At 40.5% G+C, this 25,632-nt stretch overlaps 1 pseudogene; it reads left to right on the forward strand.

Annotated features, from left to right (window-relative positions):
* The first annotated feature begins 6,897 nt into the window (after window positions 1-6,897).
* On the forward strand, window positions 6,898-7,561 carry LOC104987953 (annotated as a pseudogene).
* Window positions 7,562-25,632: the final 18,071 nt, after the last annotated feature.

Below are 25,632 nucleotides of genomic sequence, written 5' to 3' on the forward strand. Positions count from 1 at the left end.
GGGACCCGTCCCCAGGCAGCCAACCACCACCGCCCCACGCCAGCTCGGCGTATCGCCGCTCGCTGGGGCGGGATCAGAGCAACTTCTGCACCAATGAAGATCTTCTTTTGCTAGGCCCGGGGCGGGGCCATGAGGTGGGAGGGAGGGAGACTTGGTGGGCGTGGTCTGAGCGATAAGACGTGGTCGGCGTCCCCAAGGAGAGATGATTGACTGTTAAGATTGAAGCTGCATCTAGGCGATAGTGATCAGAGAAGGTCTACTGGACTCAGCCTTTAGTATTTACAGCTCTTCCAGAAGAAAATAAGCCTTTCGGAATGATGTTCACCATAATCGCAGAAGAGAAACTAACTGATATTTTAATTTATTTCTTGGTCAGGAGGATTTACTTCACAGTAATTTGAGTCACCAGAATTTCTCAAAACCTTATCAAATCCTGAAGTGGGGGATGGGGGGGCAGGGAAATGGTAATAAAATACGGTTTTTGCAAAATGGTAATAAAAACTCTTTTCCTCTTACATCATTGCTTTTGGCCTTAGTCTGGAAAAAAGTCAAACACAATTCCACAGTATCCGTTCCATGAGCTGCTTTTTTTTTTTTCCCTTCATCTTCCCTCCCTTCTCTTCTCCTAAATACTAAATATTTTATATAACGACTGGAACCTAAGCACATCCCAACTGTTTCCTACATATAGTTACTCTGTTTTTTACCTTGTCAGCTTATCCTACCACATCCCTCTCAAGTCTCATCAGAATTAATTAGAAAGAAAATGAACTTTCAACCTGAAAGATGGGAAGCCACTCTAGTTTTTAAGAAAGAAGAACTTCTAAAGCACCAAGATCTTTTCAAACATGGCAAACACATAAATCACAAGCCCACAGTAAGAAAACATATTACTTAATATTGAAAGAGCATCAAGCAAACAACTTCATTAGGGTATATCTATAGAACAATCAGGATCCGCCATCCAAGAGAATAGACAGATTTATAAGCAAATAATAAAATATGGTGATAAGGGCAACAGAGCCAGGTTCAATGAGCCAAGGGAATGCAGGAAAAATTATTGTGTTTAGGAAAGTCAGGGAACTTCACAAACAAAGTAAGATTTGAGTTGGATCTTAAAAAGGTGAATAGGGAATTTCCCTGGTGGTCCAGTGGCTGAGACTCCAAGCTGCTAATGCAGGGGGCCTGGGTTCAATGCTTGGTAAGGGAATTAAATCCCACATGCTGCAACTAAAGACCTGGTGCAACCAAATAAATATTAAAAAAAAAAAAAAAGTAAATAGGAGTTTGCCAGAGAAGAAAATTAAAAGGCGTTTCAGGAAGCAGGAACAGCAAGTTCAAAGACGCAGAGCTGTGAAAGAGCTCTGAGTGGCTGGGGGAACACTGAGAAAGTTGGTAAGCTTGAAAGGTAAAGTAGCAGCCAAAAATTAAGCTAGAACAAAACATTATAGAGATTATAAAGGCCATACAAGCTACACTAAGGTATGTAGATGAGCATTGTCCAACAGAGACTTCTGTAATGGTGAAAATGTTCTATATTTGTGTTGTCCAATAGGATAATCACAAGTGGCTATCCAGCACTTGAAATATGGCACAGCGTGCATGCTAAGTCACTTAAGTTGTATCCAACTCTTCATGACCCCATGAACCATAGCACACCAGGCTCCTCTATCCAAGGGATTCTCCAGGCAAGAGTACTGGAGTGGATTGCCATGCCCTTCTCCAGAAGATCTTCCCGACCCAGGGATCAAACTATCTCTTATCTCCTGCATTGGTAGGCAGGTTCTTTACCACTAGCATCACCTGGGCACAGAAGAAAAACTCAATTTTTTATCTGAATTTAGTAACTACCATACTGAACAGCTCAGGCTTAGACTTTATTCTATAGGCAATCATGAACCAATAGAAGCTTATAATCATGTGAACAATACAATCGGTTTTCTTTTAGAGGGTGAGAATCTTAAAGACAGTGCCTGTCTCTCCTTTGACAGGAATCTTGTCACTAGATTCCTTGTCACTTCCCCCTCCACTAGACCAGGGTACTAGTGGGGGATTGGCAGTATAATTTAGGTCGGCTGGGCTAGAGTCAGGGGAAGTGTTGGCTGAAGGAAGAAGGGTAAGAAGATCTGGAGAGTGTGTCGTACTCTAACATTCTCACAGAAGGCAAGCAGTCAGATCCCAGGAACTTGAATTCTGCCATCAAGTCCTGATAGCATAGGGAGTAGGAGACTGAAGGGTCAGAGAGGGAAAGAAAGCCAAAGCCTCAGCTGGATCAAAAAATAGAGAGAGAGCAAGGGTGAGCCGAGGAGTACACGCACAATCAGTTTTACTGGCAATCAGCCTTGTGGGACACTGGATATGTTGGCCTGATTTAAAGAGCCAGAGAGTCTGTTGGCAAGAAGGCCCAGTAGGAGCAGAGCAAGACTCCAGCAGAGACAAAGTGCCAAACCACACCTTCGGATGTGGGAAATGGAGGCAAATACTTACTGACTTCCTGCACTGTACACAGAACCGACTTGTCAAGCGTACAAAGGAATGCCAGAAGCACATAGTATAGGGCCTTGGGTAACAAAGAGGGGACAAGTAAAGCAAAGTTTCATCATTTGTCACAACAATAGGAGAGATGGCACAGAGCAGTACATGACTGATTCATTGTTCAGCGCTGGGCAATAACTGCTGTGTGACTTCAGATTAGGGAGCAAGCCTTCCAGTTGAGAGTGGTTGGAGAAGCCAAAGCGTCACAGGGGGAGGTAAAAACTGAGCCACGTCTTGAAAAATGGGCAGAAATTTGAATTCGGAAAGTGTGAGAAAGAAACTCTTGGAATTCCTGGAAAAGAGACAGAAGAACGGAAATACAAGCAGCTTACAGAAGACATGGGAAGCCTTTGAACTGGCCAGAGCCAGGCAAGCTAGGTTGGAGGAAGACAATAGAGGGCCTTGAAAGCCAACTCCAATGTTAGATTCTGTCAGTTTGCCTAGTAGCTTCCTGTCTGTTCCTTAGAGTTGCTTGGGACGACTTTCAAAAATAGAAATGCCCACATCAAATAAATCAGAAAACTGGGGTACAGGGCCTGGATATAGCGTTTATTTTAAAAGCTTTGCAAGTGAATCTAACATACTCCCAGGGTTGTAAACAGGGGAATGACATCATAACATTTCACTAACACTAAATCAAGATCGTACATAGGATGGATTGAGTGGCAAGAAACTGAGACTGCCCATATATATTTATATATTTGTTTCCTTTCTGCAAAAAGAGAGGAAGCAATTTATTGGCTGACTTCACTTCCTGTTTTACAGTGGTAAGATGATACAGAAGGCAATTTTAGTCACCTTCCCTCTAAGTCAGAGTAAAACCAAAACTCAAGTTTATGTTTGCGGTCCACTCTCCTGTCACAATTTGTGCATACAAAAACAATTTCCAACAGTAACACTCTGCAATTAACAGTTACACATAACCATTTATATTTTAGCAGCAAAGCACTAGGAAAATGCCCAAGAACATTCTGTTTCAAAAGGGAAATGCTTTTAACCTCTTTATGAAAGTCAGCATATTCCAAACCTAAACTACCCATCTTTGCTAGTCTCTAGTATCCACAGGCATAATTCTACACTATTAAAATGTTTTTACCTTCTTGCAAATAACTATATTAAATGCCAGTTGAACATTACAAAGCCAGTTGAACATTATATATTTTATGCTATTAAATTTCAGAAACTTGAAGAAAAATTTAGCTCAAATACATTTCTATTAAAGTTAACTGTAAAACATCTGGGTAATATGACAATTTTCTTCCAGGTTTTTGAGTTAGAGTTGACATATAGCATTGTGTAAGTTTAAGGTATGTGGCAGGATAATTTGATATACACAGACTGTGAAATGATTACCACAATAAGATGAGTTAACACTTCTACTACTTCATATAGTTAACTTTTTTTTCTTTTTGGCTGCTGTTATGAGAACATCTAGGATCTACCCTCTTACCAACTTCCAAGTATACAATACAGTACTGTTAACTGTAGTCAGCATGCTGTAAATTATATCCCAGAACTTATTCATCTCATAACTAGGAATTTGTAGCCTTTGACCAGTAGTATCTCCCCATTTCCCCCAGTCTCTAGCCCTTGGTAACCACCAATCTATTCTTTGTTTCTATGTACCATGACTATTTTAAGTGAAAGTGCCAAAGAATTTTACCTTGAAAAAAATATGAAGAACATGTTACATTAGTGGCAAGTATGTTAAAACATTTTTTTTTTTAATTTAAAACAAAAAGAATGTGCTGAGAGCTCATTCTGTCTTTACTGTGCCATGCCAGATTCCCTTTCTAAGAGTGCCTCCAGCAGGGGCACAGGCATGATCTATGCCACACAACCCCCTTCTTAGAACCTTGCTGGTCAAGGGAAGCCAGACCTAATGATGTGAACACTCCACCCAAACAGGGGCGGCGGTGACTACCTAAGCCCATCCTCTTTCAAGACTATGAACTGGATGGGAAGAGAAAATCAATCATGTGGTGGGTGCAGAAGCTAGGTGTAGAAAGAAGGCTTCTCAAGGTGTAGAAAGAAGCCCTGAGAGGGGCAAGCTCTGAGTAAACTGAAGCCATCAGGCAGAGAAGAGACGTACAAAGTAGGGGATGAAGTAATTGGTAACAAAGGAGCAGTAGAAATAGAGACCAAGTAGAACACGTCATCATAATAAAGATGGGGACCAGTGAAATCCTGCTACTGAGGGAACAATGAAATAACCCATTTTCCACTGCTGCCCTGAATCACTCCAGTTTCCAGTGTTTGTGTTCAACATCTGTAAAAACCAACTGCAGCCGTTTCCAGAGTCCTACAAGGTCCCCCTCTGCATCACCTAGGATATTCTAAGTAAATTGTGGGACCTGCCATGCTTGTATAAACCAATAAGCAGACTTCCAGAATCATGGATCAAGTGAAAGAAGCTGGATAAACTGCATTTTGCAAAGAGAATTTTATCCTCCAAGGTTGGTTCCAGGTTTTTCTAGGACTAACATCCTAGAAAGAAAACAATATTCTCTATATCTTAAAAAAAAATCATAAGCTAAAATTTCAATACCTTTGTAACAGATATTTTAAGGGGAAAAATCTTTTTTTCTCTTATCTTTTAGCAGTAGAGCCAATCTTGTTCATATTTCTAAAAAGTCATATATATAGGGGTGGAAAGCCTAATTACTAACTACTACCCTCATGATTAGAAATAAAAAATATCCACATATATCTTCTAAGACATTTTATTAACCAGTGTTTTCTAGAAGAACTATTGTTGAGGGGGGTCTTGTTTTTCAGGTTTTATAAATCATGTTTCTGAAAAATATTTTATGACATGGGAAAAAGATGGGTACAAAACTCCAATATGACATAGTCACAATGGTGCAAATGTTCATGTCTGGGAGATGTGTCAGTGATATGTAAGCACGGAGAAATTATGACTGAATTTTATTTTCTTCTTCACGTATGTTTTTAATTTACCAAACGTTCTATAATAAATAAGTGTTAGTTTTGCAACCAAAAAAAAAAAATGAACATTATTTTTACGGTGAAGAGACAGCAGACTGTACATCATTTATTGTTAATTCTGCCCAAGCAAACCTCAGTTAAACACTCTTTCTTTTACTCTTAGCCAATGAATTATTCAAAATTCTTTAAAGTGCGCTCATAAATCCCACAGAGAAGCTCTTGTTACTGCTGACAAGCAAAAGACCCCATCAGTGCTTATTTAATAGAGACGCATAAACTTGTATGCAGATTTTCTTTTCCAAATGAGGTCCCAGAAAACACAGAAAATATATATAGACAACTGTGACAAACAAAGCTCCCAGAGGAAGTGGAAAGGTGTTGTGCCATCTTTGGGTGCCCCACAGTAGTAAAGAGGAACTTCAGAACACAGAATAAAGGAGAACCTGAAAAGACAGGAGTTTTCATCCTCTGTCTCCATTTGGTTGATAAATCTTTTTCAGGTTTTCACATGTCCATACACCAACTGGAAACCTGATTTCTCTGCTTTTCAGCCTACTCACTGCATTCATCAGATGTGTATTTCAGTTGTATTCAGTCTAACACTTCATTGTGTATCAATTGTTGAACAATTGAACAATTTTGTTCCCAAACTGTTTCTCATGTGTTAATCTCTCACCCAGAGAATAGAGGCATCAATAGAGCCACACGCTTCCTTGGTTCCCTTGCCCAGTGGTACCACTGAAGCAATTTAAGAAGCACAAGTACTAGTTGAAGAGTAGATGAGTCTGGGAAGTCGAAGCCCAGCTGCAAGAAGGATAACAAAGAGAGGCAGGAAGTGGTGCATCCCCAAAGAGTTTTGCCAACCCGTTCACTCTGGTCTGTAACTCTTGAGTTAAGAGAGTCCAATGTAAGAATAATACTTCTATTTTTCAACTTTGCTCTCATTTACTTAGTCACTATCACCACACCCTGATATTTATGCAAAAAAAAAAAAAATTCCAGTGAGCAAATTCAGCATCATAACCAGTGTTCAGTAAGGACAAGCCCATCACCCTTTCTTCCTCTACCATCATGTTAAAGTGATTCAGTCCTCTGTCAAGCTGTTCTCTCTGGATACCCATTATGTCAGCAAAAACAAGGAACACCTTCTCTAGACTTCTCTGTTTACTCGAGGCACAGGCGTGGGACACGTGTCCAGGCCCAGCATCCTCGTGTCTTTTAAAGGGTATCGTCCCCCAAAACCTCTACCTCTACGGTTTGAATCATGATACTAATCCTTAATGTCACTCTCAAGGATTTTTTTCAAATTTAAATTACACCAGGAAGAGAAGAAATCACATTGGTCACAAATAAATTAGCAGAGTTTGGGGTCTGGCTCTGTGGGGAGGTACGGCGGCAGGACCAGCCAGGAAAATGCCAGTGGCAGCGATGGTGGCAAGTTCCTTCAGTTTCAGAAAGTTGCTAGATCAGTTGGACAACTAGGAGCTTGAGGCTCCGGGGGAAATTGTTATACCCCCAGTGTATGGCCAGCTTCTAAATTTATATCTGCTCCATAATAATGTGAATAATGCAGGAAACTTTTGAAAAAAGATATTACATGCTATAAAACCTGCAAATTCTGAACTTGGTCAGTAGGACAAAGAATTTGGCAGAGAGATTTCCCCAGAATCTATTTCACCATCAAAGCTCACCAGTGGTCTGAGATGGTCCAGCCAATCGTGGAAGTGCTTAGAGATGCAACCTGGAGAGGAGCCTTCTCCCTGATCTCTCAAACATATATATGTATCGTCATCACCTGCTATTTTGCAACCTTTGTTGGACTTCCAGTGGAAGAGGCTGTGAAAGGTATACTAGAGAAGGATGGCAGGCTGATTCCACCACAAGGATGGTCATGCCCACAAAGCCACTTGCAGGGGCCCTGGATATTTCCTCTAACAGGTTTATTGCTTTATCACAGCCTGCCCCTGTTCCACCCATTCCCAGTGGGCAGCAGTTAGCCTGACTCACCGACTATGTGGCTTTCCTTATCATTTATCATTCTGGGTTCAAGACCCACCTTCCAAATCCTGAATACTGACAAATAGAGAAATGTAAAGTGTTTATTTTCAATTTTATCAGATGGATTAAGCACCTTAGCATTCTTAAATATTTGATAAAATACCTATATATAAACTAAATTATAATGGTTGTTGAAACAATTCTCATTTTTTAATAGTTGACAATTTTGATGGAGCCCATCAGTATTATGCAGTCAGTTTATATTTCCTACTGACTCATAAAATACTGCCTTCCTGCTTCATGTAGAACAGTGGTTATCGGTTGTTTTTTTCTGCCCCGGTGCACAGCACACTCCCATCTGTACCATAGGTTGATAGCTGCACTGACAGTTTGAGGAGGACTATCCCCAGGGGCAGTATCTGAATTGCTGAGGACCCTAATTCATCCTCTTTGGAGAATATGCTCTTTTCCTCTCACCTCCTGAGAATCACAAATATAAAATACTGAGAGCTGAGGAAGAAAAGATCATTTCCTTAGTAAAGCAATTTGTTAACTTTAGATTTTTTTTCTGAGAGTGTGACTACATCTATTGCCGGCAGCGGAGGACTTGCCATGAGAATAAGCTTAAGACATTCATGGGAAGTATTCATTTGTATTATTTCCTTTCAGAAGAAGGAAAATGTACGGGTGGAATGCATAATTTGGGAAAGAAGCTATTAAGTGATACACTTTGTACAGCTGTCCTGCAGCCTATTGATTGCTTATATTCATCCCTTGGGTCAAGTTCTGCCCTTGGGAGAGATACTGAACAAATCTTTCATTTTTGTGTGTGACAGCTCTCTGAATATTTGAAGTACAATATTTGAAATACAATATTTAATTATTGTATCTTCAGGCTTCCCTGGTGGATCAGACAGTAAAGAATCTCCCTGCAATTCAGGAAACCCGGGTTTGATCCCTGGGTCAGGAAGATCCCCTGGAGAAGGGAATGGCAACCCACTTCAGTATTCTTGCCTAGAGAATTCCATGGACAGAGAAGTCTGGTGGGCTACAGTCCATGGTGTTGCAGAGTCAGACTCGACTGAACAACTAGCACTTCACACTTCACTTCATTGTATCTTCAGGTTAAAACCACCTCACCTCCTAGTTCATTTATTCTGCACTTGTTCAATAAATATTCAATTTAATTCTTCAACTAGCCTGTCCTCCTATGAATGCATTCTAGTTTGTCATTGGTCATTGTCTCTGTTAAAGTACAAATGTCTTAATTAAACAGAAATAAAATATGTAATGGTAAAAAAAAAAAAACTTAGCAGAGATTGGGAATTTCCTGACCAAGTCCAGTGGTTAGGACTCTGCAAGAATATTGGAGTGGGTTGCCATGCCCTCCTTCAGAGGATCTTCCCAACCAAGGGATTGAACCCAGGTCTCCTACATTGCAGGCAGATTCTTTACCATCTTGGACTCTGCACACTCACTGCGAATGGCCTGGGCCAATCCCTGGTTGTGGAACTAAGATTCTTTAAGCCTCAGGGGCACAAAAAAAAAAAAAAATAGAGATTATTTTATCCTATCTCTAAGACAAAGCAAGGCGTTAGGAAAGACAATGGGGAGGACAGATGGCAGGAATGTAGATATCTGAGACTGGGACAGTATCTAGGAAGCTCCATGGGCAGTAAGATGCTATGTGGAGATGAGAAGAATCAGGATCATTGATGAAAATAAAATATGCTAAAGGGGTCAAGGAGGGATAGGATATGTTGACTTGGACCAGTCCTGACAGCTCTGCAATTGCAATTTTGCTGTAATTGAGGTATAACATACATACAGAAAAACAGAGAAAACAAAAATATGTTGCCTCAGTGGATTGTTGTAGGTGAACAATGCAACCACTGATCCAGGTCAAAAAAACTGACAATGATTCAGAAGCTCCCATGGGCCTGCTCCCAATCACCACTCACTCCTTCCTTCCCAAAGATAGCCTCCTTTAAAAAAAAAATTAATTTATTTATTTAAATTGGAGGCTAATTACTTTACAATACTGTAGTGCTTTTTGCAGAACATTGACATGAATCAGCTATGACTGCACATGTGTTCCCCATCCTGAACCCCCCTCCCAACTTCCTCCCCATCCCATCCCCCAGGGTCATCCCAGTGCATCAGCCCTGAGCACCCTGTCTAATGCATCAAACCTGGACCGGGGATCCACTTCACACGTGATAATATACACATTTCAACGCTACCCTCTCAAATCATCCAACCCTTGCCTTCTCCCACAGAGTTCAAAAGACTGTTCTTTATATCTGTGTCTCTTTTGCTGTCTCATATATAGGATCATCGTTCCCATCTTTCTAAATTCCATATATATGCATTAGTATATTGTATTGGTGTTTTTCTTTCTGACTTACTTCACTCTATAATAGGCTCCAGTTTCATCCACCTCATTAGAACTGATTCAAATGCATTCTTTTTAATGGCTGAGTAATATTCTGTTGTGTATATATACCACAAATCCCTTATGCATTCATCTGCCAATGGACATCTAGGATGCTTCCATGTCCTAGCTATTGTAAACAGTGCTGCGATGAACACTGGGGTACACGTGTCTCTTTCAATTCTGGTTTCCTCAGTGTGTATGCCCAGCAGTGGGATTGCTGGGTCGTATGGCAGTTCTATTTCCAGTTTTTTAAGGATTCTCCACATTGTTTTCCATTGTGGCTGTACTAGTTTGCATTCCCACCAACAGTGTAAGAGGGCTCCTTTTTCTCCACACCCTCTCCAGCATTTATTGTTTATAGACTTTTTGATAGCAGCCATTCTAACTGGAGTGAAATGGATAACCTCCATTTTGACTTCTATTACTTTAATGTAGCTATGTATGCTTATTAAATTTGATGTAAATGGAATCATACAGAATCTATACTCTGGAGTCTGGCTTTTCTTCCCTCTCCATCTTGTTTGTGGGTTCCATCCATGTTTCTTGTTGTGATTATAGCTTACTCATTCTCATTGCTATATGGAATTCTACTATATGAATATGTCAAAATGTATCTGACAGTTTTGCAGCTGATGGACATTTGGGTAGTTGTCAGAAGGTGGGCTTCCCTGGTACCTCAGCTGATAAAAACATCAGCATGCAATTCAGGAGACCCCAGTTCAATTCCTAGGTCAGAAAGTTTCCCTGGAGAAGGGATAGGCTACCCACTCCAGTATTCTTGGGCTTCCCTGGTGGCTCAGATGGTAAAGAATCTGTCTGCAATGTGGGAGACCTGTGTTCAATCCCTGGGTTGGGAAGATCCCCTGGAGGAGGACACGGCAACCCTCTCCAGTATTCTTGCCTGGAGAACCCACATGGACAGAGGAGCCTGACGAGCTACAGTCCATGGGGTCACAAAGAGTCAGACACAACTGAGCGACTAAGCACAGCAGCACAGAAAGGTGGGGGGGCTATTATAAATAATGCTGCTGGGAGCATTCTTATACTATGTGACTCTCAGTGCACAAATACGTGTACTTTTGTGGTAAATACGCAGGAGTGGAACTTCTGGTTATAGGGTCAGCTTATGCTCGCCTTCACCGTGACACTATCAAATCATTTTCCTAAGTAAATGTATCATTTACATATCCAGCAGTGGAATATGAGAATTCCAATTATGCCACATCCTTGTCAATATTTGTATTACCAGCCTTTTAAATTCTAGCTATTCTAGCAGATAGATAATGGCATCTCATTGTGGTTTTAATTTGCATCTCCTGAATAACTAATGCAGATCTTTCCATGTTCAGCAATTTTAAAGAATTCTGCCTGTCTGTTTCATTGCAAATCACTGCTCAGTCAAATTTGGATTCAGAATCAAAAATCTTTTTTCAGTTCAGATATGTTTGACATGTGAGTATATGCTAAGTGGCTTCAGTCATGTCCGACTCTTTGTGACCCCATAGACTATGGCCTGTCAGGCTCCTTTATCTACAGGATTTTCCAGGCAAGATTATTGGAATGGGTTGCCATCCAGGGGATCTTCCCGACCCAGGGTCAAACCCACATATCTTACGTCTCCTACATTGGAAGGTGGGTTCTTTACCACTAGTGCCACCTGGGAAGCACATATTTGACAAATAACATTGTAAATTTAAGTTGTATAACATGTTGATTTGATACATTTTTATACTGTAATATGATTACCATTGTAGCTATAGTTAGCACCTCTGTCATGTCACATAATTATTATTTCTTTCTTGCTGTTGAAATAATTTAGATCTAGACTTATCAAGTTGGATGATTATAATATAATACTGTTGTCTATATTCCCCATACCATGCATCAGATCTCCAGGCCCTGTTTGTTGACTAGTTGCAAGATTGACAATCATTCATTGAGTCCCTACTCTGAATCTGAGACTACATGTGTTAGCTGCCTCCAATCACGTGGTCAGAAGATGGTGGTGAGAGGTTTTTCTGGAGTAGGTTATTTCTGGTCCTATCTGCTGGCTTAGCTCCAGTGTGTTTTCGCTGACATTCCAGGGAGAACATTACTGGAAGAAGAATATGCCAGCAGGGGCAGGAAAAGAGAAAAGGAGTTGAATATAAACAGTGAAAACCAGCTGGTTTTTCAAATTTTACAGCTTGAAAATAGTTGATGACAGTTCCCACAATGAAATAATTTAACCTATCAGCCATAAAATCAGATGATTATTAATATTGATACCTATTATACCAGTCCTCATGAGCAAAGGAAAAGTGAACTTTGACAGGTGTTTGATGGTATTGAGAAATAAAAATCTCCTAGAAAGATCTTTATTTGATTGACTCACAGGACAGGTTCTCTAAAAATGTGAGTGAACCTCCAGGAACAGGAGGTTTTTTGAAGGCCAAGGAAAAGTTTATCTGGCTTCAAATTCCACCTGGCAATTCCTTCCAGAGCTAGCAATAGGGGCTGGTGAGCTTTTTTCTGTTCTAGAAAAAGAGACTGCAAATTACTTTCCTCTGCACCTCAATCAAAAGGGGGTACTAGATGACCTTTCCTTGCTGCCTGTCACAGGGTGACTTGAGTGTATGAATGTAACACTCTGCATGTCCATGTTCGGTTGCTCAGTTGTGTCTGACTCTTGGGACCCCATGGACTGGAGCCCACCAGGCTCCTCTGTCCCTGTGATTTCCCAAGCAAGAATATTGGAGTGAGTTGCCATTTCCTTCTCCAGGGAATCTTCCTGACCCAGGGATTAGCAGCCGGATACTTTACCACTGTGCCACGTGGGGAACTCTTACCACTGTAGGGTCTGTTTACAATTGGGATGCTGTCTATGTGCAAAGAGTGGAGAGGAATGAGAACGTGGGGAGAGTATTTGGGAAGAGAAACAGGTGAACAGGCTACACAACAACTGGAACAGTTAGACATACCTCTGTTTAGCAGATCTGCTGAAGAATCACTGAAAGGAAAACCCTAAAGGACAAAGCAGGCCCCAAAGGCCAAGACAGTCTGAAACTCCAGAACATTTAAGGGGACATGTAGATCAGCTCCTGACTTAGCTGGTAACTAGTTTTTGACCGGGAGTGAAGGGGAGGAAACAACCTGGGAAGGGGGAGTGAGCATGAAGCAACTTAAGGCAAAGGTCAACCATTTCCCAATTTTCCCTAAGGCTGACCCTGAAGTATTGAAACTTAAGTGGCCTGAATTCCCTGCCACTGAACCTAAAAACAGACCTGGCATTTGGGCCACCTTAATTATCCATTTAGACCTCTCTAGAACACTGACAGTGCATTTGGAAGGACAAGTTGACGAGGTGAGCCAGGTTTTTCTTAGCCACCCAGCTTACCCAAGGGCCTATGCTGCTGCTGCTGCTGCTAAGTCGCTTCAGTCGTATCCGACTCTGTGCAACCCCATAGACAGCAGCCCACCAGGCTCCCCTATCCCTGGGATTCTCCAGGCAAGAACACTGGAGTGTGTTTCCATTTCCTTCTCCAATGCATGAAAGTGAAAAGTGAAAGTGAAGTCACTCAGTCGTGTCCGACTCCTAGCGACCCCATGCACTGCAGCCTACCAGGCTCCCCCATCCATGGGATTCGCCAGGCAAGAGTACTGGAGTGGGGTGCCATTGCTTTCTCCGCAAGGGCCTATAGTTGAGCTTAAATATAATCACATTTTCAATTCTATGCAATTTGCACTTTATCCAGGTGAATAACCTAGTGTTGGTGACATATATCTGCCCAGAGATGAAATCGTCATCTTTCTTTTCCTTCTCCAGAAGACACAGGAGAACTGAGAAACTATATTTTGAGGGAGAAATAAGATAATGAGTAGGCCCAGAGGGTCTGAAGGATGCAAAGTGGCCAGGTGGAAAAGCTGCATCGTGGAATTAGAAGGCAGGACTGGGCTGAAACCTCATAGTGATCTTGCGCGGCTTTGAACAAGCTCTGTGGGTATCAGTTTTCTTATCTGTAAAATGAGGGGATTGGACTCAGAGCTAAAAGTAAAATGTTCCTTTATTTGACATAGTAGGGTTTTGCTCAAAGTTTTTACCCAGAAGTTAGATTGTGGGAAGAGATGCCTGGTTATTCTCCATTTTCTCCCCAAAGCCTTGTGTGCTGTGTTTTCAGAAAGGCTCTCACTACTCACGTTGCATATCCTGCACTATTTTGCTCTCTGGTTCTGTCTGGGTTTGGCCAATAGGAGATAACCTGCAGGAGAACTGAGAGCTGAATGAGATAGAGTTGTTTTCTCCCCTACTCCTTCCTGCTTTGATGTGCTGGGTCCGCAAGTCCAGCTTCTATGGGGCACCTTTACTCTCTTTGCCCCCTCAGACCTGCTAATGGTGATAGCTTCCCCCTGTCACTAGTCCCTGGGTACCTTATCATATTTGCTGGCTCCCTTAACCTTGCCCTCATCACTGTGAACACTCCTTTTACTAAAACCTCTTCCACTGAACAACTTTGAGTGGAGAATTCACTTTCCTACCAGGATCCTGGCTCATATGAAAAGTTTTTCTTCAAAAAAGAAAGTTATGAATTACACAACTCCCTATGTCTCCCCTCTCCCCACCTGATGCTAGCTATTACTCTTTCTCATTTCTGGAGAATGATGAGGTCTGATAGATGTATTTATCTGAAGGAGAGAAAGGTATACAGAAATAAGAGGTTTCCTTTTTTTTATTACTTCCATAATTTTTTTCCTATTTATTGAACTGTAGTTGATTTATAATATTATGTTAGTTTCATATATGTTGTATGTATATATATGTCTATATATACACAAATATATATATATTCTTTTTCAGATTCTTTTCCATTATAGATTTTTACAAACACTGTTGTTTTTCAAGTGGACTTCACCAGCACAGCAACTCACAGCAACATGCAGTCTCACGCTTCACACAGAAGAAATCCAGGTAGGGAAATGGTTAAGTTATTTGGCTAACATAAATGACAAATTACATGGTCCGGGTTCCAAAGACCATCCCCTCCCTCTCCCCATCTTCTCCAACAAGAATTATTGGACTTGACTTTGAAACGTGACCAAATTAAGCAGGCAGTTTCCAAGTTTTCTCTTTCACTTTGCTTCCAAGATAAACGCAATGCATAACTCTAATTTGTATACATTTTAGTTTCAGTCAGGAGTTGGCAGTTTTTCAGAAGGGCTGTGCCAAGTTTCATCTATGTACTGAAATTTACAGTTTTTTAGCCTTTCTGATTATAACCTTTTCCCCTATGTCCTCTTCTTCCCTCCTTCCCCATTCCTTGTGGATTGAGGCCACGATATCATCCAGGAATGAAGAAATTTGAGAGGCTAAATGTCTTTCATAGATATCTCAGATTTTACTAGAAATGTCTGTGAGTTCTGAAAAACTAGAAGTCTTGAAGACATGTAAGATTGTCAGGGAGGTGGGGGAGTTTGCATTTGTGGAGAAAAAAACCTGGAACTTTGAGAGCACTAGAGAGATTTGAAGTAGAAGGAGGAATGAAAAAACTCTTAGTTGAAGTAGAAAGAGGAATGAAGAAGCTTTTAAAAGCAGAAATAACTTACAAGAGTCTTTTATAAAGTGTGTGCCAAGGAGCCTGAACACTGTGCCTTCTGTGGGAGTACAGATTTGGGGACATTATGATCAAATAAGTTTGAGAAATAATGCAAAATGTGGCACCTCTTTGGAAAGCCCCAAAGCATACTAAAGGTACTAAGAACTCCTCTAGTAAAGAAATCTGTTTAATGATTGAGTTCCCACATTTCCCCACACAATTCTTGGTCATGGAACTTTTAAAAATCACTCCTATTATGATCTTCTTATGGAAATATCAAGGAACAAACTTTGGAAAACATAGTCTATCATACTGGGAACAGAAACTCAGGGACAAGGGAATTCCAGTGGTTAGAACTCTGCTCTTTCACTGCTCCACTGCAAGGCGGCATGAGTTCAATCCCACAAGCCACGGGACACAGCCAAAAGAAAGAAAGAAAGAAAAAACGTGATTTATATCATCTTCATCTCTTTCTTACTTCCTGGGAAATAGGGCTCTTACCCTAGGATTTGAAGTCAGACCACTACTCTTTTTCCAACCTGATGAAAAAATCTAGCTGAAAATGGTCTATATAATATACGGCACCAGATTGGCAAATGTGAAGTGTTCCACAAATGTTTGTTGAATGAATTCATGATTAAATAAAATGAGCTAGTCCCTATAAATGATGCAATGCCTGACACAGAATAAGTAGCAACAGAGGTTATTATTACTATTCATCATGATCTCTGGTTTAAAGGAAACAGAAAAACTCAAAACTTCTTATGTAAAAAAAAAAAACTTGCTCCGCTTCAAAATAACTTAAAGACTTAGATGGGCTCTGTCATTGGGTAACATACATTTTCTGAAGGAGAACTGAATGATTAAGCCACAATAAAATGACCCTTCACACAAAGAAATCTTATATGGAAATGTATCATAATCACAGATAAAAATATTGTTTGCTTACAGTCACAAGCAATGAATGGCGTGTTTCTACAAGGAAGAAATAAACTGGATAAACATATATATATATATGTGTGTGTATATATATATATTTTCCAGTTTTGTGATGTCAGAAGGAAGAGCTAGTTTGTTGAGATTTTTTTTTTTTTTTAATATTCTTACCATAGTTGTAATTACAGTAACAAGATAAAACATGAAGGAGATTTGAAGTCATTCATTTCCCTTCTGCTCCTACTTCAGCTTATAAACAGAATGGAGTTTCTAACAAACTGCAATTGTTAAGATTATGTGAATAATCTTCTAAGCTTCCTTAGAGGAAATTTATCTTCTCTGAGAATCTCAAGTGTTTCCTAATTTAGAGATGTACCAGAGTTTGTTTCTCACTGACAACTATTAACTAATCACATCAAATCTTGTGAAAGAGAATTGTCTTTCCTGCCCACAGTATATCATGAAAGCATTAAGAATAGAATCGTGCTTTTATTGAGCACTTTCTGCCATTTAAAGCATAGAAATAGATTTGTCTTTACATATCATTATCTCATTAATGAAAGATAAAGTTATCAGTTATTTGGAAGAGGAAAAAATTGAATAAATTAAAATGTTAAGGATTTCAAATGCATTTAGTATCATTTTAATGAGTTTTAGGAATATATCTGACATCGAGTGGTTAAGCATGGAGAAAGTAACAGACGATGTGATTTGAAGTTGCTTAAACAAGGAAATTTGCACAACCTCACATGCCAGGAGGTACAGAGGAAGATCAAGTCTCTGACTTGGGTAATTCAGTGTCTCAGTGATTTCACCAGTCTTGGGCCCTATCCCTCTCTCTGCTCTGCCATCTGCCCCACTGTCTGTTTACTGAGACTCATAGTAAGATGCTTGGAGAAGGAAATGGCAACCCACTCCAGTGTTCTTGCCTACAGAATCCTGTGGCCAGAGGAGCCTGGTGGGCTGCTGTCCATGGGGTCGCAGAGTCAAACACGACTGAAGTGACTTAGTAGCAGCAGCAGCAGCAGCAGCATGATAAGATGGGTGTCAGCAACAACTGTTCATTATTCAACTACAACAAGAAAGAGTAAATCCAACCAAGGGATATGCTCCTTTGCCTTTAGTCTGACTGGGGCAATTTACTGTGCTGTGCTTAGTCACTCAGTCATGTCCAGCTGTTTGCCAGCCCACGGACTGTAACTCACCAGGCTCCTCTGGCTACGGGATTTCCCAGGCAATCCCAGGCAATGGAGTGGGTAGCCATTCCCTTCTCCAGGGGATCTTCCCAACCAGGGATCCACCTGGGGTCTCCTGCATGGCAGGCCAATTCTTTGTAGCTGAGCTACCAGGGAAGCTTGGCCATTCCCAGAACAGGGGAATGACTGATTGTCCTAAACCAATGATTCTCAAAGGACAGTCCCCAGATCAGCAGTTTAAGCAGTTCCCAGCTGCTGGGAACCTGAAAACCTACTAGAAATGCAAATTCTCTGGCCTCACTCCAGCTCTCTTGAATCAGAAATGCTGAAGGGAGGGTCCAGCAATCTGAGTTTTAACAAACATGCCATGTATTCTAAAGTTTGAGGAGCACTGCTTTAGACTAAGAAGAATCTCTCCTTGAGATGGGGAAGGAGTGGACACCTGGACCAAGCTGGGATTATGTTAAGAAAGAGGAGGAGGAAGTTATGCCTATTGAACTACTAACAGTGTCCACATCCTGGATTTCTTAAAAACAACCCTGGTTTCAACTATTTTCTTCCATTGGGGTTGTAAAACATGATCATTTTTAAAATGACTATTTCAAAACTCTCTCGAAATCCTCTGGTGAATGTACTGTGTCCTGGAAAGACAGTAAGAATATATCAGAATTCAAAAGAGCTGAGGTCTAATTCTGTCACTGTTTAAGCCAGTGTCATTGAGAAATTAACTTGGGACTCTCTGAAACCCAGCTTTTACTTCTCTAAGGATGTTGAAACAAAGTCTTCAAATTCTTAAAAGCAAAAACGACTGTAGCCAGCAATTACTTAGCACTTACTCTGTATCACACATTGCCAAGGATTTTATTTAGCATGCTATCATTGACTACTTAAAATAGCCTCAGGAATGATGAGTGGATGGGGGAATAGATGGGCGGGTGGGTAGATGGATAGGTACATGAGTGGATAAATAAATTAATTAACAAATTCAAAAAAAGAAAATCCCCTATAAAGTCTGTGGTGGTGGTGGTTTAGTCGCAGTCATATCCGACTCTTGCAATCCCATGGACTGTAGCCGGCGAGGGCCCTTTGTCCATAGGATTTCCCAGGCAAGAATACTGGAGTGGGTTGACATTTGCTTCTCCAAGTGATCTTCCTGACCCAGAAATCAAATCCAGGTTGAATTCTGTAAGCAGATTCTTCACCAACGGAGCTATGAGGGAAACCCCAGGCTATAAAGTCTGTAACTTGCCCCCAATTCAGTAGACTGCTGAGTGAAAACTCTGAGATTCGGGTCTATCTGACCTCACAGTACACCTGCTAAGCCACTATTCCACATATACTGGCCCACTTTCCCTAATTGCCATCAAACTAATTCTTTGTGATTCTGTAATTTATATGGTTTCTTATGGTTGAGTTCATTATGCTTTTTAGGAAAGACAAATTTTAGCATAACGAAAAGAATGTGGGCTTTTCATTTAGGCTATATTGGAATCTTGGCTTCACCACTCTCCTGATATATGACTTTGGGAAAGTTATGTAACTCCTCTGAAACTTTAATTTCCAATCTGTAAAATAACATTTTGCATAGCATTTGTGAGGATTAAAGGAGATAATACATTTAAAGTTCTTGGCACAGAGCCTGGACTATAATAGATACTCGATAAATGTTCATTTCCTCCTCTGCTTATTGCCTTGTGGGAAATGTTATCTGCTGAATGAATAGGAAATATTTTAGAACATTTGTTTATTAATTTCCCCAAATATTTTCATTCATAAGTGTCCTTATTAAGTTATACCAGAAATGGAAAAATTCTGCCTGTGCCTCTTGGCTGAAATTTTTCTAGATATAAAAACCCAGAAGATATAAGAACACAGAGAGAAGACCGTATCCAGGACAAGAACAACGCAAGACATTCTATCAGTTCCCCTATATCCACACTATCCTAACAATCTCTTCCCAAAGTTTTTTCAAGTGGGCTGTGTGGGTCTACATTTGAATTTGGAAGACTATTTCCAAATTTAGAGGAGTAGTCCTCCTAACCTGTGTTAATCTCAAAATAGAACTATCTCTGTGAGGTAAGGAGTCCATTCTTTCCTTTCACAGTGCTCCCCCCAAATGGAAGGGTAACAACACCCACAGACAGAGTTTGGGGAAAGCTATTTGATTCATGACAAGAAAAGCCATGGCTCCCAAGGAAAAACTGCTCCCTTTGAATCAGCTACGTTAAGGAAAACAGAATTTTACCCTCCGAGCTTAGAAGGGTGTGTGTAGTTAATAGTTCATGATTCATTCCTATGGGATTTGAAGACTTGTTTAACTGACAAATTTTTTGTGGCTCTATCATCACATCATTTTTAATGGTGAAAAGTGATAGAATTAGAAAACACAGCCCTTTCAAATACTTGAAAAATAAGAAGTTCTGATGTTTGCTTTAAAATCTAATGTTACTGTTTATGGTAGGCTATTTAATTTTGCTATCTTGAAGAATAACAAATTTTGGATTTAGTCACTCAGTGGTGTCCAACTCTTTGCAACTCCTTGGACTGTAGCCCACCAGGCTTCTGCATCCATGGGATTCTCCAGGCAAGAGCATTGGAGTGGGTTGCCATTTCCTTCTCCCATAGTAGTAGCAGTAGTAGTGGCAAAGTTCTCTGTTCTTTTTCCAAATGATATTTCCTTCAGACCCAAAAAATGAGACTGAATAAAGCATAACATATAGAACTTGTGTTCTATATGTTATGAACACAAGAAAGGGAATACCCCTTTCTCCATCATCATAGGGACCCCAGGGCTCCCCAAAGTGCCATTCTAAAATCTGCCTCTCAGAGCCTAGAGAACTTGGCTGTCTCACTTAGCAGTTACTGGAAGAAGACTCATCTCCGGTGTGCCAGCAAGGGCCCCAGAACAATGTGCTGAATTGTACAATAAGAAGCTCCACCCAGGCAGTCCTGGCTCAACCTCTGCTTGCCCTTAGCCTGGCTACAAAACACCAATAACTGTGGATATTTAGAATGTTTTTCCTCTCCAGATCCTGGTATGGACAGTCCCAGGCACAGTACCATGTGCTCCCCTGCCTGCTGTTCCCCTGCCTCCGAATCTGGGAACATCCTCAGGGACCCAAAAAAGGACTACCAGTCATGAAAGGGCAGTCCATGGCCATAAAGAGGAGTGTGTGGAGTTAGGAAGGGCAGTTTTGCCCACTTAGCTTTCTTGATTTGGCGAAGTGGTTATGGGCAGATGGCATGAGTTTGGTCTTTGTCAAAAACAAAATAAAACACAGAAAGGCTGACTGACAGTGTGTTCTCCGTCTGGCCACCTCTGTGTCTCTACCACTAGTATTTGTATCCACTGAGCCCTCATCCAGGGCCTGGGACCTGGACTTGGTTGAAGACACTGTCTGAAAGTTATGGGCTTCCCTGGTGGCTCAGACGGTAAAGAATCTGCCTGCAATGAGGGAGACCCTGGGGAAGGAAATGGCAACCCACTCCAGTATTCTTGCCTGGAGAATCCCATCAACAGAGGAGCCTGGCTGGCTACAGTCCATGAGGCCGCAAAGAATCGGACACAACCATCACTTTCCCTTTTACTTTCTTAATGTTCCGTGCCTGCCAACAACCCAAAGGTTAATATTTGTTTTAATTCTTTTTTTATTTGGCTGCGCCAGGTCTTAGTTGTGGCTCATGGGCTTTTTTTTTTTTTCCAAGTTGCAGCATGTGGGATCTAGTTCCCTGACCAAGAATCAAACTGAGGACTCCTCTATTAGGAGAATGGAGTCTTAAACCACTGGACCACAACGGAAGTCCCTCCAATGGGACTTGGTTTTAATTGGTTTTAATATTAAAACCAATGCTAAAGAAGTTAACCAACTTAGCCAAGTTCAGAGTAGTGGAGATGGGATTCTGCTCCATGACTGCCTAGTTTCAAAGCTCATAGGCTTTCTACTGCATTTGCTTGTTCTTGAGGAAAGGGGTTTTGATTGGAGGATATGGCGAAAGATGGACAGTTTTAGAGACAAGGTGAAATTGGGGTCACACCAGACCTAAATAAATGCTTTATTAGAAGTCTCTAGGAAGACACGGGGAACACAGATCCACAAGGGAATTGGGGAAGAAAGACAAAGAGAGGGAGGAAACTAGAGACGAACATCACCTAATCCAAAAACTGAACACGGTGAAGCCAATTCTGATACTTGAGCATTATTAGATGTTGTGTAGGAACTAAATCTCTTACATTTTTTACTGTGTGACATTTTAATCTGGTGGAAGATATACCTTCAACTTCTGCTCTCATTTAATTCTTCATCTTGTTTTTGAGGCAGTCAGCAAAGGGATCCAAGATACCGGATCTGGTCCTAGTCAGTCAAACACTGTGAATTTTTTTTACATTGGCTCAGGTGCCAAAGTAATGATTCATTTCGCACAGATAGCCAATGGGATTGATTTCCAATCATGTCTGTCTTGGTCTATATCAGAAATAGGTAAAGGAGATCAAAAGGTACAAACTTCCAGGTATAAAATAAGTCCTGGGGATGTAACATACAGCATGATGACTACAGCTGATAATAATGTTTTGTATATTTGAAAGTTGCTAAGAAATTAGATATCAAAAGTTCTTACCATAAGAAAAAATTTTTAACCATGTGTAGTGATAAATGTTAACTAGACTTATTGTGATGACCATTTTGTAGTACATACAAATACAAAACCATTATATTGTAAAAATATAATGAAACTAATGTAATGCTATATGTCAATTATATTTCAATAAAAACAAGAGAAAGAGAGATCTGCAAGTCTGAAAGTATTGTAAACTTACTGTAAATGATTCCATAGTTCATTTACAAACTTGCCAGGAAGTTCCTGCTGTATCTGTGGGTGTGATGATAGACGGACCAAATGAGGCGGAGTTTTAACTAGTTTAAACAATGTACCTCAAGTAAAATTTATCTCCAATCATTCTAATTCAAACAACCAACTGTTAAAAAGCAATACTTCGGATAATCAGGGAAATATGAACACTGTATATATGATGATGTTAAGGAATTTATCGCCTACTTCTTTTGGTGTCATAATGGTATTGTGGTTAGTTTTTGTTGCCATTGTTTTATGATATCTCTTAAAGCTACATCGGAGAAGGCAATGGCACCCCACTCCAGTACTCTTGCCTGGAAAATCCCATGGATGGAGGAGCCTGGTGGGCTGCAGTCCATGGGGTCGCTAAGAGTCGGACACAACTGAGCGACTTCACTTATGTACAGATGAAATGATAGGATACTTGGGATTTGCTACAAAATAATTTGGTGGTAGAGGGAGGGAGTGGAGAAAAAGTAGATGTGTAAAAATGAAACTAGATTGGCTGTAAATTAATCATTGGAGAAGCTGAGTGAAGAGTAAATAGAAGTTTGTTTTATTATCCCTTATCCTTTTGTTTATGTTTAAAATTTTCCATTAAAAAGTTTTGTTTTTCTATATATAAATTTTATCAGTGTAACATATGGAAATTTCAAAGGCTTTGGAGGCAGGTGAACCAGAGTGCAAATACTGGTTCTTTTCACTAACCAGTTAGTAAAAAGATTCTTAAACTCATGGAGCTTCTTTCTCATCTTTAAAATAATTAATTTGTACCTCATAAGAATATTGAGAATTAAAAGAAATATTATCTCTAAAGTACCTCACACAGTGCCTGATACATAGTAGACACTCAGTAACTATTGTTATAATTGTACAAGATACTGAAGACACAGGCATTTCAAAGAAACTTGGAACACCATGTTTTGAGATTTCAACTAAGAAAACAAAAGGTGGTACCCTTTCATCAAGAGCCGGAGGTTAAAACTTTTCCTAGGCAACAAGACAATTATCCCAAACACAAAAGAAAACAACTTTCCATTTATCTCATTTCTAAGGTAACCATTGCATCACTAGTAAAATGACCCAAGGATAAACTGGACATGGTTTGCAAGGTCTCAGATTCCATTCTGCTTCAGCATTTGAATGAAAAGGGGGAAAGAAAAATGTCCTTGGCTGGGAATAGGAGAATAGAATCCAGAATTTTTTTATTGATACATTTCTCTGGTTTACGGTTGCACTTAAATTTAGTTTAATTATGTGTGTATTTGAGTCACATAGATCTCCTATGTGAAAAATGATTACTATTAATAATAATCAACAAAAATGATTATTGTCATCATGTTTGTTGTCATGTTTATAACTTGCTCCTTTTTCTGTAATAACTTAACCCAGTTACTGGCTTTACCATTCAGCTACTCAAACCAGAACTCTGGTAGGCATACACAATTTCCTTTTTTCCCCTCACCACTTCTCTCCCACACACTTTTAACTGATTCCCAGGTCATCAGTTTTATCTCTCTGATGCCTTAGGCAAAGTCCTCAGCAACCTATAATTAAATTTTTGCAGCAATCATCAAACTGGTTTCTTTATATCCAGTTTCTTCTTTAATTATATTGCAAAATGCTGGCAAAAATGGTATTTTAACACTCAAATCTGATTGTTTCATTACTCTGGGTAAAATATTTCTGTAGCTCTCAATTTTCTACAGAACAAGTTCAAATGCCTTAGCTTGGAAACAACCTTTGTCCGCACTTCTAACCACATCTGCTCTTCAACTGTGCATTCAAATGCTCCCTGTCCCTCGCTCTCAAGCTTTGCTAAATGACTTGCCATTTTCTACAAGTTCCATGTTTTCTTCTGCTTCTGTGTTTTTGCACATGCTATTCCCTCTGCCTTGCAAGACATTCATTCCCTGTCTATTTGACAAACCTTGCTCATACTTCAATATTCTTTTGGTTGCTTAGCTTTTCACCATCAGTTTCTCACAGACACCATGCTGAGTTAGACCCTCTATTCTCAGAGCAGCTTGCACATGCATGCATATGCTGCTGCTGCTGCTAAGTCGCTTCAGTCATGTCCAACTCTGTGCAACCCCATAGACGGCAGCCCATCAGGCTCCCCCGTCCCTGGGATTCTCCAGGCAAGGACACTGGAGTGGGTTAGCATTTCCTTCTCCAACACATGAAAGTGAAAAGTGAAAGTGAAGTCGCTCAGTCGTGTCCAACTCTTTGCGACCTCATGGACTGCAGCCTACCAGGCTCCTCCATCCATGGGATTTTCCAGGCAAGAGTACTGGAGTGGGGTGCCATTGCCTTCTCCAATGCATGCATATACCCCTGTCTAAAATCTTATAATAGTAACTTGTGTATGTGTGTGTGAAAGAGAGAGAGATCCCATGAGCTCCTAGAGAACAGAAACTAGAGCTTAAATGTTACCCAGTACATGGCACGAAATAGGTGTTCCGGAATATGTGCAATAATTGAAGGGAACAAATTAAGCAAGAGAAAAGTTTAAAAGTGCAATATAATGAGTAACTGTACTTCAATCTTTCAAAAATACCTATCTTTCCATGAAGACTTCCCTATAGCTCAAACGGTAAAGAATCTGCCTGTGATGCAGGAGGCCAGAGTTTGATCCCTGGGTCGGGAAGATGCTCTGGAGGAGGGAATGGCAATCCACTCCAATATTCTTGCCTGGAGAATTCCATGGACAGAGAAGCCTGGCGGGCTACAGTTCATGGGGTCACAAAGAGTCGGACACGACTGAGCAACTAACACACACACATTCTTCTATGAAATATAAAGCTAAAAAAAAAAAAAAAAACTATCTTTCCTAGACGACGCCTTCCTCCCTCAAGCCTTAGTTCATTAGGTTATTCTTTCTGTCTAGACTGCCTTTCTCTTCAATTTTATCCTTGACTCATCTTTTAAGAGGGCTTCTCTAGTAATTCAGATGGTAAAGAATCTGCCTGCAATGCAGAAGATCCAGGTTCGATCCCTGGGTCAGGAAGATCCCCTGGAGAAAGGAATGGCAACCCACTCCAGTATTCTTACCTGGAGAATCCCATGGACAGAAGAGCCTGGTGGGCTACGTATAATCTATGGGGTCTCCAAGAGTCTGACACAACTGAGCGGCTAACACTTTCAGTTTCCTTTAAGA

This window comes from Bison bison, unplaced genomic scaffold (genome assembly GCF_000754665.1).
Source record: "Bison bison bison isolate TAMUID 2011002044 unplaced genomic scaffold, Bison_UMD1.0 scf7180017864109, whole genome shotgun sequence".
NCBI classification, from domain to species: Eukaryota; Metazoa; Chordata; class Mammalia; order Artiodactyla; family Bovidae; genus Bison; species Bison bison.